The sequence below is a fragment of the Salvelinus namaycush genome, unplaced genomic scaffold (genome assembly GCF_016432855.1).
Source record: "Salvelinus namaycush isolate Seneca unplaced genomic scaffold, SaNama_1.0 Scaffold977, whole genome shotgun sequence".
NCBI classification, from domain to species: domain Eukaryota; kingdom Metazoa; phylum Chordata; class Actinopteri; order Salmoniformes; family Salmonidae; genus Salvelinus; species Salvelinus namaycush.
This window is the reverse complement of record NW_024061727.1, coordinates 78,146-96,825: the sequence shown is the minus strand read 5'-3', so window position 1 is coordinate 96,825 and position 18,680 is coordinate 78,146. Positions and strand designations below refer to the sequence as shown.

Below are 18,680 nucleotides of genomic sequence, written 5' to 3'. Positions count from 1 at the left end.
GAAAAGAAAGCTCGAGACTTCATTTTTAAAAGTCAGCAAGATAAATGGGAAAATTATGAGAAGTGCTCTGCATATTTTTTCAAACAAATTAAATCACGGGGAAAGAGGAGGACTATTACTGCTTTATTGGACCAAAATGGGGAGATGGTTGAGGATGGAGATGGCATGCTTGGTGTCGCTACACATCACTTTTCTCAGCTATTTCAAAAACAAACAATTGATTATGAGAAGGGGACTAATTTAAAAAAATGCGTGGATGTGCAGATACCTTTTGATATTAGAGACCAATTAAAAGGGGAATTGAAATTAGATGAAATTTATATGGCACTGAAGAGCATGAAAGATAACAAAGTACCAGGAGTGGATGGGCTCTCTAAAGAGTTTTACATCGTTTTTGGGGATTTAATTGGATGTCATCTGTTGGAAGTGTTTAGAGGTATATTTGGTTTGGAGCATATGGGAGGTTCGATGTGCGAGGGGGTAATCTCTCTACTAAGGGGTAGCCAAATTTGAACTAAAAAATGTGGAAAGGGTGCAATTATTAGCATTAGTGACTCTGGTGTCCCTTATCAAGACCAAACTTTGGGAGGCCAGATGTGGTGCGGTCAATGACACCCTCAAGTGGTCACCGACGGGATTAGTTCAATTTATAAAACAGGACATTTGGAAAAGAATACAATTCGAAATACATAAGTGGGGCATTGTATCAGTAAAACAGAAATGGAAAGGGATTTACCCTTCACTGTAAACGTATTTAGAGCCAATTGAAATGTAGGCTAAGCCTTTGTACATATTTGATATACACTGAGGTTTATTCAGAGTTCACTTTGGTATATGTATATGTTTGTATTTATAGAATTATTTGTATTGTTTTTTGGAGATTGTTAGAGGCATGTTAAACTTGAATGTAATAATACTGGTCAGGTTCTGCAGAACAGCACTTTTTTGAGGAGTTTTGCTATTGTTATATTGTTACACTACTTTTTGATACTGTTTTTATGAATCCATTTTGTACAACGTAATGCACTGATTTTGTAATTGTATTTGAATGTGAAATGAAAATAAAAATTATTTCCCCTCCCAAAAAATAAATAAAATAAAAATCACTCGTGATTCTTTCTCCCCTTTTTCAGGGGCGTAACATTAGCAGGAGACCACCAGGGACATCTATGATCGGCTGACAGTCTTGGTTAAACCACATGTATTCTAAAGCAATATTCACCTGCTTTCATAGAGTAAGGATTCACTCCTTTGGGGACACTGCCAGTGTTCCCCTGATATCCATATGTCCACATCGGTGGAGGTGGTGGTACACACTTGTTCTGTAAAAAACATCAACACATTTTCCAAATTGTTAGTAATATTATCACAGTTAAAATACAATGGTTGTTCACTGTTTTTAATTTCATTGAATTTAAGTGTGTACCTCAGCCTTGGGCTCAGTTTTGTTAACCCATCTGTGCAGAGTTGGATCCCAGACAATCTGAGGAAGAAGATATTAGCAATGTGAAGCAAGCCGCAATAGTTTTTTTTTAATCCACTCAATTGTCTCTACATAGAATATAGTGTTAATAACCAGTTCCTTACAGATCTGTCTTTGTCCTCAGGTAGATGAACCTCCTTCTTATTAACTCTTCCACTCCCAAAGACCCAGCTGAGCCAGCCTCCACTGTTATTGTGAACAGCAGGGGTCTCAGGCTCAGCCACCGGCCGGCTGCCAGTCTGGCACTGAGGGTTGGCCTCGGGGTGTTCCGGCTTGGTGATGGACATCATAGCAGGATGCTCAACATATCTAAGTCGGACATCTGTAATAAGTGGGAGAAGTCAGGCCACTCTGCTCATGTCACCATACAGAACAATTACTAGCTGACAGGTAGAAACGTCTCGCTCTGATACTCTGTTACAACCCAATCTTAACCTACACGCAGTCACAGGGATAACTGGGAGGTTACTCCAGGACTCTGCGATCAACAATTCCCTGCATATTATGCGAGGGCTTACAAATTTGACCAATCACCAAACAATTTCTGCATAAAATAGTCACATCATCACAATATTATCGCATAGAACTGACCCATTACCACAGTACAAAAAGAGGGCTCGCAATTTCAACCAATCACCGCACATTTACTGCATAATATGGTTCAATCAAGCCACACGTCAACACAGTTTTTTCCCTTGTCAGCGCATTTTTGCAACAAATTGGACAAAACAAATGCATATTGCTATGCAAAATGTCATAATTGTTGCTGCAAAATCTAGCATATTTATCCGCAAATATCAAAAAAAATCCATGCGAAATCCTGGAGAGATTCACTGGAGTACGAAAATGTATACACTCACTACTGTAAGTCGCTCTGGATAAGAGAGTCTGCTAAATGACTAAAATGTCAAAGTAAAATGGAGCTAAACCTGTTTTATGTAGAAAATGCATGAAAGTATTACAGATATACACTCACATGAGCCATACATTTAACCTATCACAGCTAATTCTCACACTATCACAATGGTAATTTCTTTACTAATTAGGTAAGTTTAAGTGACCTCTTCTCTTGGAATAGAAATCCACAGGTGGAGTACACGCTCCACCATCCCATTTCCACAGTGGTGCCACCATGGGGATGATGGGAGGTGGTTGTGGATGATTGTGTCCACTCTTCACAGGGACACTGGTTGTGAGGAAGATCTCCTCCCTCTCTGCAGGGACACTAGCCTTTGGGACGATCCACTCCCTGTGTGCAGGGACGCTGGCCTTCAGGAGGATCCCCTCCCTCTGTGCAGGGATGAGGCCTGATGCTCTGAGGATCTTCTCCTTTCGCACAGTGACAGTAGTTGTTGGAAGAATCCCCTCCCTCTGTGCAGAGACACTGTCTGTGAGGAGGATGTCCTCCCTCTCTTCAGGGATGAGGCCTGATGCTCGGAGGATCTCCTCCCTCTGCGCAGTGATGCTAGCTGCTGGGAGAACCCCCTCCCTCTGTGCAGGGACACTGGCTGTTTGGAGGATCTCCTCCCTCTCAGCAGAGACACTTGCCTTTGGGACAATCCCCTCCCTGTGCGCAGGGACGCTGGCCATTGGGACGATTCCCTTCCTCTGCGCAGTGACACTGGCCATCAGGAGGATCAACTCCTTTTGTGCAGGGATGAGGCCTGATGCTCTGAGGATCTTCTTCTTCTGCGCAGTGATAGAAGATGCTGGAAGAACCCCCTCCCTCTGTGCAGAGATGAGGCCTGATGCTCGGAAGATCTCCTCCCTCTGCCCAGTGATGCTAGCTGCTGGGAGAACCCCCTCCCTCTGTGCAGGGACACTGGCTGTTTGGAGGATCCCCTCCCTCTCAGCAGAGACACTTGCCTTTGGGACAATCCACTCCCTGTGCGCAGGGACGCTGGCCATTGGGACGATTCCCTTCCTCTGCGCAGTGACACTGGCCATCAGGAGGATCAACTGCTTTTGTGCAGGGATGAGGCCTGATGCTCTGAGGATCTTCTTCTTCTGCGCAGTGATAGAAGATGCTGGAAGAATCCCTTCCCTCTGTGACGGGATGAGGCCTAATGCTAGGAAAATCTCCTCCCTCTGCGCAATGATGCTAGCTGCTGAGAGGATCCCCTCCCTCTGTGACGGGATGAGACCTGATGCTCGGAGGATCTCCGTCTTCTTTGCATTGATTATAGCTGCTGGGAGAACCCCCTCCCTCTGTGCAGGGACACTGGCTGTTTGGAGGATCCCCTCCGTCTGTACAGGGATAAGGCCTGATGTTCGGAGGATCTCCTCCCTCTGTGCAGTGATGCTAGCTGCTGAGAGAATCCCCTCCCTCTGTGCAGGGACACTGGCTGTTTGGAGGATACCCTCCCTCTGTGCAGGGATGAGGCCTGATGCTTGGAGGATCTCCGTCTTCTTTGCAATGATTATAGCTGCTGGGAGAACCCCCTCCCTCTGTGCAGGGACACTGGCTGTTTGGAGGATCCCCTCCCTCTGTGCAGGGACACCGGCTGTTTGGAGGATGCCCTCCCTCTGTACAGGGATGAGGCCTGATGTTCGGAGGATCTCCTCTCTCTGTGCAGTGATGCTAGCTGCTGAGAGAATCCCCTCCCTCTGTACAGGGACACTGGCTGTTTGGAGGATACCCTCCCTCTGTACAGGGATGAGGCCTGATGTTCGGAGGATGCTAGCTGCTGGGAGAATCCCCTCCCTCTGTACAGGGACACTGTCTGTTTGGAGGATCCCCTCCCTCTGTGACGAGATGAGGCCTGATGCTTGAAGGATCTCCTCCCTCTGCATCGCAACTTCGGCTGCTGTGATGATCTGCAGGTATAATATAGAGCATATAGTCATTCCCTAAAAAATCAACCACTTGGAATCTATAACATCATTGACACATACACTGAGTGTATTAAACATTAAGAACACCTTCTCTTTCCGTGACATAGACTAATCAGGTGAAAGCTATTGATGTTAATTGTTAAATCTTCTTCTCAGTGTAGATGAAGGGGAGGAGACAGGCTAAAGATTGATTTTTAGACAATTGAGACATGGATTGTGTATGTGTGTCATTCAGAGGGTGAATGGGCAAGACCAAAGATTTAAGTCCCTTTGAACAGAGTATGGTAGTAGGTGCCAGGTGCACCGGTTTGTGTCAAGAACTGCCATGCTGTTGGGTTTTTCACGCTCAACAGTTTTCCCTGAGTATCAACAATGGTCCACCACCAAGGGGGGAGGGCAACTCAATAGGAAGGTGTTCTTAATGTTTTGTTCACTCAGTGTAGATCAATCCCTAGCATAGACGTTCATTTGTATGTTTACTGATACTGTAAATACACAAATTATATTAATGTTATCTACAATATATTATAATACCGTAAGCCTCCCTGCTGCAGGGGCATTTCCTCCTACAATTTTGAGCTGATTTTCTTCACTTTAGCAATATTTTGTATCTTTGTTAATTTTCACATTTATTGTGTTTGGAATGACACTGTTACTACAGAAGATGATGCTATCATAAAGTATTTGATGTAAGTATGTAGGATAATTACCCATAATGCTCACTGACTGAACATTCAAAATTACCATGGCAATTATTGACGCATTCACATGCCATCGGAAACTTGGAACCTCAGAGTTAAAATGAATGTAACTTATCAGTGTAGAGCTTCCTACTGGTTGATTCTGATACTTCACAAGTGGGTAACTTGAAATCATCATTCCATAACGAGTTCGCGAGTCAGAAATGTCAGAATTTCCTAGTTCCGACTTGAAGGGCCTTCTATGATGTAGGGCAGGTCAGTAACCAAATTATTTTACTGTGCCCTGTCGCACACAGACTTTTATGGTCACACAAGTTGCCACCGGTGGATTCAAAATGAGTAGCCTAACAATTATTGACATGGCCCCAGGTACATTTGCAACCAAATTATTTTTCTGTGAGAAATCAATAATAGATGCACACATAGGGTAACAGTCAGCAATTGACAGTGAGCAATGAGCAAGATAAGCATAGATGGGAAGTTGACAATAGCTTATTATTAGTGTAAATAAATTGTATTTCTATGGTTGCAGTCCTCAAAGATTGAATTGCATTGAATTGAAATAATCAGATCCAATGATTTACCGCCCGTAGGGTGGGGTACCGCTAGTCATCATTATTATAATCACCATCTCAATCATTATCACCATACCATCATAGACTTATTCTTCTGTATCTGAGACTCTTCTGACACTACCTTAGACATGGCAGTCTGCAACTCAATACACTGCCCCTGCATGGTGTTCAGCGTCCCCTGCATGTGTTTAATCGAATGCTTAACATCATTCAGCAGGATCTGAATCTCAAGCCTGCAAGAAATCAGGCGGTTCAACATACTGAGATGACGAGAGGCTTCAGACCATGCCCATTGGACCATCTTTAGGATTCTTTCTCACTTAACACCAATCTTATTAGAAATGTAACTTTGTGCAGAAGATGTTACTATAGTGTTATTCAGAAGAAAAAAAGTGTACTTTGTCAGGCTGCCAAAAGGATGACGGGATGTCTCCCTGCTCCAGTGAGCTCTGCTGGCAGGTCTTGCTCACTGTTGGAGGAACGGGAGCCAAATTAGAGGAAACATATCTATGGTTGTTCAGCAATGAAACATTCATGGCATAATGGGGATTGTCCTTCCCTGTGAAAAGAATAACAGCTGGGGTTTACTTTCTCACTTTTAGATAATGTAATACAATCTTTAAACCCATCAGAAGTGTAGCGCTTACCTCCATGAAAATATTGGTCCATGTTATTTATGGCTGCATAATGTTGACCACTAGTTCCAACTTGTGATGAGAAGGTCTTGATGAAACGATCAAGTCAACATTTTGTTAGACATTTCAGAGATAGCATTAACAATTGTACATGAGACAGTGCTTCCAGATATTGAGGTATCTTCCTTCTGAGATATGTAAAAAAAAATATGGTGTGTGTATGTAACGGATGTGAAATGGCTAGCTAGTTAGCGGGTACGCGCTAGTAGTGTTTCAATCAGTTACGTCACTTGCTCTGAAACCTAGAAGTAGTGTTGCCCCTTGCTCTGCAAGGGCCGCGGCTTTTGTGGAGCGATGGGTAACGACGCTTCGTGGGTGTCAGTTGTTGATGTGTGCAGAGGGTCCCTGGTTCGCGCCCGAGGTCGGGGCGAGGGGACGTACTAAAGTTATACTGTTACATGTACTCACATGAAAGGTATCCATGATTCTAGATTAAGCCAATCGTGTACGTGATTACCATCCTATGGGTCAGCAATGGAATGATTGCTACACAGCTTTCAGAAGACTTTATGTCTTGAGCCTGGATGAATCATTGAAATACAAGTAATATTGTGAATTTGTGATGCATAATTGCCATTATAATTTGGAATATTCCATCAAAGTTATTTGTTTTGACAGTCAAAACAAGTCAATCTTACAATTAATCACTTGAATTGAGTAACTTGAGTTGACGGAAGTAGCAACTTTATATTCTGACCTAGACACTGACTTGTGCAATGCCTAATACATAATCTATGCATGTTATTGGCCATTGGACTGCTCAGTCAAAACAACAAACTTTTACGATTAATCACTTGACTGGAACGGAACTACTGTTTGGAACTAAAACATTAAAAGTAGGCTATAGCTTGACGCATATCCTTACCTTGAACAAGCGTATCCAAAAGGCCTATCCAGTCGTGCTTGAAGATACCTTTAGGCAGATAAAAGCGCGGTACGGGTTGAGACACGCTCGGTATTGTGAATCTGTAACACTGCTATAAAAGCACGTTTTCATTTATAATTTACACTGTAGAATGACCTGCAAGCCAATCAGAATCTAGTTTTAAACAATACCGTGGGTTCCATGGAACGTCACAAACATATTAGGCCACTTGCGTCACAGATTACAGTCACTGAACATGGGTTTAATAGCTATATTGGCTATATGTACAGTATATGCTCATCGTATTGAATTGAGATTACATTTACTGCACCACTGTAATTATGTAGCCTAATCCTATAAGGATCATATGTCAAATGTCAGAATCATCGCACATGAAAACATAATTAAATTGACTGCAGATTTTAAAATTCCCTGTGACACAATATCCATGTAACTTCAATTAAATTACGTTGAACCAACGTGGAATAAACATTGAATTGATGTATGTGCCCAGTGGGAAGTGATCAATTCGAAATGATTGAATACATACAGTATTACAAAGAAAGATATACAAAAATTGCTTCGAAAAGCTCGAAAAACTCAAATTTCCCTGGGCCACCCAAACGTAAAATGTATGTACGGATTACTGTACATCGTTTTGGATGAAAGCGTCTGCTTTCAAATCTCTGACACGCACATATGTACAATCTCGCGATGTTTATTTCTGGCACTTTTACCTTTGCGGGATTTTGCGAAGTAAATGATGCGCAGGAGAGCTCCATGAAATCAGTGACATGGTCAAGATTGCGACATGAGAGGGTGTAACATTTCTAGTAGAGGAACAATTTGGGGGTTTTCTCACAAAGTTTATAGTTTTAGACTGCAGTTGCAATTTATTTGTTTTTTCTCACAAAAAATGATATCTAACCATATAATGAATCATTTTGTAATTAATCAAACCAATGACATATTTTTGACTATTTCCAACGAACAAGCTAGCTATCGAAAAGTGTCAGCGTGTGTAGTTAAATTAGCCTGCTAACGTCTTCATAGCTAGTAGCGTGTAATCAGGACATGACCAAACTGTTGCTGAGATAATGGATGTTGAAACTTCCAAGGAGAAAAGAGGCATTGTTGAAACTCACTCATATGCTTGCGGTGTAAAAAAAGGGGGGGGGGGTGAATGTGATTCATACCCGAATACCCCAACCAAGGAGCAACTTCCAGAAGAAGCTGAGAAGTGAACCATCAATGAGCCAGCTACAGGAAGGACATCGTTCGCATCCTCACGGCTAAAATCAAAGAGAGCGCAGATGACATCATGAATTTGGTGTAAAAGAACACAATCAATATCGTTAACCTGAGGAAATCGATTGATTTCAGTGCTGACGAAGTAAAAACTCTGAAGCAGCAGAACGCAACATTGAACATTCAGGTTGCAAAGCAGGAGAAGAAACTCACTGAAATGGAGTCAAAGGTAAACGAGAATGACCGGTATAGTCGGAGATGGAGTCTTCGAATTTATGGAATAGCAGAAAAATCGGACGAGAACATCAAAGCAAGAGTGAAGGACATTTGCAGGGCAATAGTCCCGGAGGAGGAGCGAAATGTTGTTGCAGGTTCTCTGGATGTAGTGCACCGCCTGGGTAGGCTGAGAGATGGGGAAAACAACCAGCCACCACGACCAGTGATCATGAGATTCATCTCCCGGACAGCGAGGGATATGACATGGAAAAGTGCAAAGAAAAATGACCTCAGGTTCAAGGAGGATCTGACAGCATTTGACAAAGAAGCTCTGAATCGTCTGTGGCCGATAATTGAGAGAGCAAGGAAGGAAGGGAAAAGTGCATACTTTGCGGGAGCTAAGGCTTTTGGTAATGGAAGGGAAATTCACGTTGACGCCTAGTTTGTTGACTGCTGGACTTGTCAAGTGAGTTGTGCAGGACTGAGTTTTATTTGCTAATTTGATAAAACTAGATATTTCTTGAGGAAAGAGCATTGTTTGTGAGCCAAACTTTTTTTTATATATATATTTTTTTTATGGCAGGGAAATTCGCACTGACACTTAATGTTAGCTTGATGGCTATTCGTTTTTACCAATCTATGGTACAATGTTATTTGCAATTGTATAAATATATATATAATTTAGATCAACCACTTGCGTGGTGCAATGGTATGTTTGTATTTGCAACTAGTAAGACCTTTTCTTTTTATGAGAACCCGATTCATGTGAACGTATACAAGTTTAATATTCTTCATATAGTCACTGTGATAGTAAATGTCAATTTCTGTTTTTTCTATTAATGCCAGGGGAATCTGTACTTTTTTTAAAGGGAGATCTTTATTTTTGTATTGTAAGGGTTTCATTCAAGAAACTCATGCCTGTTGCACAGATACTGCGTTTTGGAAGTGTCAGTGGTGATGATATGAATGATATTTGGTTTTCATTTGGTACTAATCGGTCAGCAGGTGTCCCTATTTTAAAAGGCAACTTTAAGGCTCATATATTGAGTCATGAAGCAGATAATACAGGGAGATGGATTATACTATTGCTAGATGTCAACCATGTTCAATTCATTGTTGTAAATACTTATGCTTCCAATAACAAGTCAAGTAACTGTATTCTATTTAGAGACATTGAGAGGAAAATAAGTAAAATTGTCTAAATTTCAATTGGCCAAAGTAATATGGGGTCGAGATTTTAATACAGTATTACATGATAATCTAGATAGATGGCCTCCTAAGCATAGCAATTCTGTTTGTGAGATAAGGAATTTATGTCTAAGGTTAGGTGTTCTAGATATTTGGAGACATAAGAACCCAGATAAGATTATGTTTACATGGAGTACCAAAGATTTATCTATACAATCCCATATTGATTTCTGGCTGATATCTGAAGATATGGCTGACAAGGTTGATACAGTCTCGATTGAACCATTGATTTTAACAGACCACAACGGGATCTCAATAAAGATAAATATGCATGGTTTGTCAACCAAAAAAAGTTAAAGGTTACTGGAAAATGAACAAGACTTTACTAGAAAAGGAAGTATTTAAGAAGGAAGTAGCAGGAATTAATGATAAATACAGGAATTGTGCATGTGTTATGAATACGTTTGTTAGTTACTGGGAGCTAATGAAATTTGATTAAGGCTTTTGGCTATTTCAATGGGGAAAGAAATTGCTCGTGCCAAGAGAGAGAAATAATATGACATCATAAAGGGAATAATGGATTAAACTAAAAAAAAAGGGAACTAACTAATCAGGAATTACTGGAGCTATCATCATTGCAAATGCAGTTAGACTGTATCTACGAGGAAACGCCCGGGGAGCGTTTGTAAGATCAAGATGAAAATGGATGGAAGAGGGAGAGAGAAATACAAAATATTTCTTTAATTTAGAAAAAAGGGCAGGGGAAAAGACTTCCATATGTAAATTAATGATTAATAATACTCCCAATGAAAATCCAAAAGAAATCTCACCATGTTTCCCAGTTTTATCAGAATCTGTATACATCAGCCCAGCCAACTTCCAATATGGATCTTTTCTTAGACAATGTAGCAAACATTGCTAAGAAGATAATGATTTCAGGGATTTTTGTGATGATGAGTTATCTGAAATTGAGATAAAAGACTGTATTAAAAGCCTTAAGGACAATAGGTCCCCTGGAAATGATGGTTTAATAAGCGAGATTTATAAATCATTCAACGATAAATTAATTCCTTTCATTCTTGCTATGCTTCCTTACAGCAAGGTGTAATTACTTTGATTCAATGGACATGGGTGGGGGAATATTTGTGTGACGACCTAAAATGGGGCCAGAAGCTCATCAGCACCCCATCTTATATGTCCAACCACCCTGAACGTCAGACTCTATTGAAGCACATACAATGGTGTAAAGTACTTAAGTAAAAATACTTTAAAGTACTACTTAAGTAGTTTTTGGGGGTATCTGTACTTTACTATTTATAGTTTTGACAACTTTTACTTTACTACATTTCTAAGGAAAATAATGTACTTTTTACTCCATACATTTTCCCTGACACCCAAAAGTAATCGTTACATTTTGAATGGCTAGCAGGACAGGAAAATTGTCGGTTGGATGTACTGCCAAATTCTCTAAAATGACGTTGGAAGCGACTTATGGTAGAGAAATGAACATTCAATTCTCTGGCAGCAGCTCTGGTGGACATTCCTGCAGTCCGCATACCAATTGCACAATCCCTCAGAACTTCAGACGTCTGTGGCATTGCGTTGTGACAAATATGCACATTTTAGTGGCCTTTTGTCCCCAGCAAAAGGTGCACCTGTGTAATGATCATGCTGTTTAATCAGTTTCTTGATATGGTGCACCTTTCAATGTGGATGGATTATCTTGGCAATGGAGAAATGCTCACAATTTTTTTTTTTTTGGCGTATAGAACATTTCCGGGATCTTTAATTTCAGCTCATGAAACATGGGACCAAGTTTATTACAAATATAGCAGTATACAGTCCTCCAGATATCTGTTGACAAGGACATACATCACTGTGTATTTGTTACTCTGTACATACAAAAATGGCCAAACATTTTTTTGTTTGTTGCCATTTTCCATTGTTACTAACTTGTACTGGTTAAAAGTATGATTAAAGAAGAAGAAAAAACGTGTATGTTTTGCAAACCATGTTTAGTATATCTGAAAGAGACAATGACAATTTCATGGTTCAACAAGATATTATATTCATCAAAAGGGTAGAATTTTAGCATTGATATACTTATGATACAGTACTTTACAGCTTTGATTGGTCACAGAATATATGACATGAAGGGGTGATGTAATTATCTGAATTACTGTAGATTTGAATAGTTTAGTTAATCAAAAGTGAAGTATGGTTATAGGTCCAATGGGTGTTGTTCATATACCACTCTCAGACTCAAAATCAATATATTAGATACATACTATTTATCAGCATATTGACAGATTATTGCTATCAACTGCTGGTTGCAAGTTATTTTACCCTGTTTGTATCTTTTGGAACAATGGCAATTAAGTTGATTAAAATTAAGTAGAATAGATAGATGGGCTAACACTGGTGTCACAGGCATCACAGGTCTTGACCACCATGTTGCGATGCTTCTTTAGGATCACGTTGTTGTTGTCAGCGTAGAAGAGTACAGAGATGGGACTGAGCTTGGTGGGTGCGCAGCACGCTTTGGGAAACTCATCTGGCTTCAGAAGGTGAACCTGCCATTGAAAACGGTAAATCAGACTCATTCATACATGCACTTTCATATAGTCAATGATAATATCCTGTTATAAAAGAGATATGGGTTATTTTAGCAATAAGGCCCAAGGAGGGGTGGTATATTGGCCATATACCACAAACCTCGAGGTGCCTTATTGCTATTAGAACACCTACTCATTCAAGGGTTTTTCTTTATTTTTACTATTTATTTTATTTATTTAACCAGGAGGGGCTCATTGAGATTTAAAATCTCTTTTTCAAGAGCATCCTGGCCAAGATAGGCAGCACCAAGTCATTACAAAAATTACAGACAAACAACATGAAAAACTACAAGTAGTCTAGTAGAAACCATTGAATTCACAAGAGTATAACAAAAATCACAAACAGCAAATTAAAAACATTGACAGGTCAGAGAATCAGTCTCAAGATCATTCATCAGTGATTTAAAAATACCATTCGGGACAAGTTCTTCCAGTTTAAAAGTATTTTGTAAGGCGTTCCAAGACGATGGCGCAGAGTACATAAAAGCTCTTTTACCAAATTCAGTTCGGACATTTGGAACAGTTAGCAGGATAAAGTCCAGCGAACGAAAAGAGTACCCACCACATTTCTGAACAATAAAAATGCCCAAATAAAAAGGTAGTAAATCCAAAATGGCTTTATAAATCAAAGTATACCAGTGACTGAGCCTACGAGTGACTAGAGAAGGCCAGCCAACCCTGGTATACAAAGTGCAGTGGTGCGTAAGGGTTTTGCAGTTTAAAATAAATCTCAAAGTACCATGGTAAAGGGTGTGAATTGATCTCAAACACTGAGCGGAAGCATTCATATATAAAATATCCCCATAGTCTAGTAAAGGCATAAATGTAGCTGATACTAGCCTCCTTCTGGCTTCAAAAGAAAAACAGGCCTTATTCCTAAAATAAAATCCCAATTTCAGCTTCAATTTTTTTGTAAGTTGTTGAATATGCAATTTAAAAGAGGCCGTCATCAATTAAAATTCCAAGATATTTATATCAGGTTACAACCTCAATCTCCTTGCCCTGAAAGGTAGTAATAGGTGAAAGGTTCAGAGGTCTATTTCTTGCTTTAGAAAACACCATTAGTTTAGTTTTGTAAGTATTGAGGATAAGCTTCAATTGACACAAGGTATGTTGAACAGTATAAAAAGCCGTTTGCAAGTTCTGGAAAGCTTTTGTAAGAGACGAGGCACAACAGTAAATAACAGTATCATCAGTATAAAAATGTAGTTGCGCATTTTGGACATTTTTGTCTAAATCATTTATATAAATAGTGAATAAGAGAGGACCAAGTCCAGAGCCTTGGGGCACACCATTAAAGACAGACAATTTAACAGACATAAGCCCATTAAATTGAGTGCACTGAGTTCTATCAGACAGATAGTTAGCAAACCATGCAACTGCATGCTCTGAAAGACCTACACTCGACAAGCTCTGCCTTAGTATAGCATGATAAACTGTATCAAAAGCCTTAGAGAGATCAATAAAAAGTGAGACACAGTGCTGTTTTTTGTCAAGGGCTTCAGTGATATCATTTAAAACCTTCATGGCTGCTGTAATTGTGCTATGCTTCTTCCTGAAGCCCGATTGGTACATTGATAAAATAGAGTTAGTAAATTAAAACTCTTTTAGCTGTTCACTCACAAGGGTTTCAAGTATTTTCACCAGGGGTGACAGCTTTGAGATTGGCCTATAATTATTTAAAAGAGTTTTTAAAAGTGGTAGTACAAATGCTGATTTCCAGAATTTCATTACATTCCAGGGTTAGATTGAACAGATATGTAAGTGGTTCAGCTATGAAATCAGCTGCCAGATTTAAAAAGCAGGGATCCAAAAGATCAGGACCTGCAGGCTTTCTCTGATCTAAGAATTTCAGGGCTTTATGTACCACCTGCACTGAGAATGGCAAAAAGCTAAAAGTTTGACCAGCTCTCACTGGTTCATCCACACAGGGTTGTACAGAGACAGAGGACACTGAATCAAACAGCCTACCAGATGATACAAAGTGCTCATTGAAACAATTCAGCATTTCAGTTTTGTCATATACAGCAAGAGAGTCCTTCAAAACACATGACGGTAATTCATTAACATTACTGTTACCAGACATAGACTTAATAGCCTTCCAGAACTTTCTAGGGTCATTCAGGTTATCAGTGGTAACAGACATAAAATATTCAGACGGCCTTCCTGAGAAGAAAAGAACACTTGTTTCGTAACTGCCTAAAATAAGCCAATCAGCATCAGAACATGATTTCCTTGCTTTAGCCCAGGCTAGATTACGGTCGTGAATAATACAAGACAGCTCAGAAGAAAACCATGGATTATCCCGCCCTTTAACCCTGAACCTGCGGAATGGGGCATGTTTTTACTATTTGGAAAAAACCATCATGAAAGAATATCCAGGCAGTTTCCACATCAGGGATAAGCTCAATCTTGCTCCAGTCAAAATAAAACAAATCATGAAAGAAAGCTTGCTCATTAAAACACTTTAATTTCTCTTACGAATAAAATGTGGGTTTGTCTTAGGAACCTTAGTATTTCTAACATCAACAACAGCACAATGGTCACTTAAATCATTACAAAAAACACCAACCGCAGAATATTTATGTGGAACATTTGTTAATATCAAATCAATCAGGGTAGATTTATCTGAGCATTTAAGATTTGGGCGAGTGTGTGAGTTAATCAACTGGGTAAGATTCATAGAATTACAAAACATTTTTAAATCATCAGACACCGGCTTTAACCAACACCAGTTGAGATCACCAATCAAGATCATTTCACTGTAAAGAAGTTTAGACATAAGGTGCGTCAAAGAAGAAAATGCTATTTTCTACATTGTTGAATAATAGTGAAGACATCAAAACTATGAAATAACACAATTGGAATCATGTAGTAACCAAAAAAGTGTGAAACATATCAAAACATATCATATATTTGAGATTCTTCAAATAGCCACCCTTTGCCTTGATGACAGCTTTGCACACTCTTGGCATTCTCTTAACCAACTTCACCTGGAATGCTTTTCCAACAGTCTTGAAGTAGTTCACACATGTGCTGAGCACTTGTTGGCTGTTTTTCCTTTACTCTGCGGTCCCACTCATCTCAAAACATCTCAATTTGGTTGAGGTCGGGGGATTGTGGAGGCCAGGTTATCTAATGCAGCACTCCGTCACTCTCCTTCTTGGTAAAATAGCCCTGGAGGTGTGTTGGGTCATTGTCCTGTTGAAAAACAAATGAATTCTCCTGAGTGGCGCAGTGGTCTAAGGCAAGCTGTGCAGTTAGAGATCCTGGTTGGAGTCCAGACTCCGTCGCAGCCGGCCGCGACCGGGAGACCCCTGGGACGGCACACAATTGGCCCAGCGTCGTCCGGGTTAGGGGAGGGTTTGGCCGGCAGGGATGTTCTTGTCCCATCGAGCTCTAGCGACTCCTGTGGCGAGCTGGGCGCAATGCACACTGACAGGGTTGCCAGGTGTATGGTGTTTCCTCCGACCCATTGGTGCGCCTGGCTTCCGGGTTAAGAAGGCATTGTGTCAAGAAGCAGTGCGGCTTGGCTGGGTTGTGTTTTGGAGGACACACGGCTCTCGATCTTCGCCTCTCCCGAGTCATACGGGAGTTGCAGCGATGAGACAAGACCGTAACTACCAATTGGATACCACGAAAAAGGTGTAAAAGTAACAAACAATAGTTTTTATTTTTTATAATAATTTATTAAAACAAATGATAGTCCCCACTAAGCCCAAACCAGATGGGATGACGTATAGCTGCAGAATGCTGTTGTAGCCATGTTGGTTAAGTGTGAATTCTAAATAAATCACAGACAGTGTCAACAGCAAAGCATCCCCACACCATAACACCTCCTCCTCCTCCATACTTCATGGTAGGAAATACACATGCAGAGATAATCTGTTCACCCACACCACATCTCACAAAGACATGGCAGTTGGAACCAAAAATCTCAAATTTGGGCTCCAGACCAAAGGACAAATTGATTGTGTTTCATGGCCCAAGTAAGTATCTTCTTATTATTGGTGTCCTTTTAATAGTGGTTTCTTTGCAGCAATTCAACTATAAAGGCCTGATTCACTCAGTCACCTCTGAACAGTTGATCTTGAGATGTGTCAGTTACCTGAACTCTGTGAAGCATTTATTTGGGCAGCAATATCTGAGGCTGGTAACTCTAATGAACTTATCCTCTGCAGCAGAGGTAACTCTGGGTCTTCCATTGCTGGGGTGGTCCTCATGAGAGCCAGTTTCATCATAGCGCTCGATTGTTTTTGCAACTACACTTGAAATATTCCGTATTGACTGACCTTCATGTCATAAAGTAATGATGGACTGTTGTTTCTCTTTGCTTATTTGAGCTGTTCTTGCCATAATATGGACTTGGTATTTTACCAAATAGGGCTATCTTCTGTATACCCCCCCACCTTGTCAAAACACAATTGATTGTGTCAAACGCATTAAAAAGGAAAGAAATTCCACTTTTAAGAAGGCACACCTGTTAATTGAAATGAATTCCAGGTGACTCTCATAATCTGGTTGAGAGAATGCCAAGAGTGTGCAAAGCTGTCATCAAGGCAAAGGGTGGCTACTTTGAAGAATCTAAAATATATTTGGATTTGTTTAACACTTTTTTGGTTACTACATGATTCCAAATGCGTTATTTCATCGTTTTGATGTCTTCATTATTTTTCTTCAATGTAGAAAATAGTAAAAATAAAGAAAAACCCTTGAATGAGTAGGTGTTCTAAAACTTTTGACCGGTAGTGTAGAGCCTTCAGTGCTTTTTTCTCGTGGGCTGTGGCCCCCCTTGTCTGAATTTGGTCAATATGTCCTCCAAAAGACTTTATAGCCCACTGTGGCAAAGACTATACTTTCAGGAGTAGGTTGTTCAAATTCATTTGTGGCTTGTTTTTCTTGTCTTTTTCTGTTTTGCAGGATTCGTGATTGTCGACAGGTGGACAGCGACTTCGAAGAGGGTATGTGGAGTTTAAAACTCTTATTTTACTACATTTAACAATGTCATTATAATTTGCGAAATGTTGTGTATTTCTATAATTCAGACTTGGCAAAAATGCTTGTGCTAGAGATGTTGTCGCTAGCTAGCTTGCTAGCTAACATTAACTTTAGTAACTGTTGCTAAGCGATCGACTTTTGCTTCCTAGCTAGCTAGTATTAGCAATCTTGCTACGTTTTATGTCCTAACAATTGTTTATTTTATATTGCAATGTTCCTCATTTTAGAAACAACTGTCCTGGATGAGGTCCAGTTGGATGTGCCATTGGATGATGTGCCAGATGTTGCACAGCTGCCAGTCCTCCTTGATGTCCAGAATGCTGCTATCATCCTTGAGGATGTGCCAGATGTGCAGACTATCCTTGAGGTACAATTTTCTGAAAGTTTGGGGTTTTATGTTTGAAAAATATCCCAGATATTCAAGTTGTGTCTCTTTGACATGAAACAAATCTCTTGTCTGCTTTCTGCTTTAGAAGGCCACTGGCAATTGGCAGTTGATTCCGATTAGGTTCAGCCCCCTGTACTGTGGGCCTGTTGTGATCAGGGTAAGAGACCCCCCACACGCACACACATCACGGTTACTATGTTTACAGTTTCCAACATGAATGTATTGTAATGTGCAGAACAATGCCGGTCCGGTGGTTAAAGCTTGGAGAACTTTCCAGTTCATCAGCCCCATCATCACCTACATGCGTGGGGGATCCCAGGTATGTGTCTTTGTAACTTCCTAATCTACATTGTCAGTGTGTCACAGCGATTGCTGAAGTGGTTTTGTTGATGTTGTCTTGTTGTTTATCTCAACAGCAGGTGGTGGTGAGGATGCACCACGTTAGTAGGGTGAGAGGTCTGGAGACTCAACTGGTGTGGGCCATCTCCAAGGAGACAGCCAGGCTTAGTCCAAAGGGCATCCCCTACTGTGCCACCAAAGTGCAGTCCATCACTTGGATCCAGGTAACACGTAAATACTACTGAAATATTATTACATTAGATTTTTCTTCACTTATTCCATTTGGCCTTAACATGTATTCTCTCTCTGTCAGCGTGTGGCGGCAGGGTGACCCACTATGTGTCTCACCTCCGCCACGAGACGTCTGTGGACGTGACGCTTGGCTGCTACCAGGTAAATAAACAATTTCCTATGTATATAGACTAGACATTACTGGGCATTTTTGCATTAGATTTGGTGTTTTCTAATAACGTGTGTGTGGTAAACAGGTGTGTTGTGTGTGTTTTGAGCAGCAGACTGATGTCTCAGTGGTGT

General features: G+C 40.5%; 2 long non-coding RNA genes across 2 annotated transcripts; one reads left to right on the top strand and one right to left on the bottom strand.

The window, feature by feature from the left end:
- Positions 1–1,241: 1,241 nt before the first annotated feature.
- Positions 1,242–1,699, bottom strand: LOC120043619. The gene is made up of 3 exons (XR_005476488.1): positions 1,588–1,699; positions 1,427–1,483; positions 1,242–1,322 (listed from the first exon to the last, which is right to left on the bottom strand). It is a non-coding gene; the product is annotated as an uncharacterized LOC120043619 (long non-coding RNA).
- A 16,194-nt stretch (positions 1,700–17,893) lies between these two features.
- On the top strand, positions 17,894–18,249 carry LOC120043620. Its single transcript, XR_005476489.1, has 3 exons — positions 17,894–17,964; positions 18,043–18,126; positions 18,224–18,249. It is a non-coding gene; the product is annotated as an uncharacterized LOC120043620 (long non-coding RNA).
- The last annotated feature ends 431 nt before the right edge of the window (positions 18,250–18,680 follow it).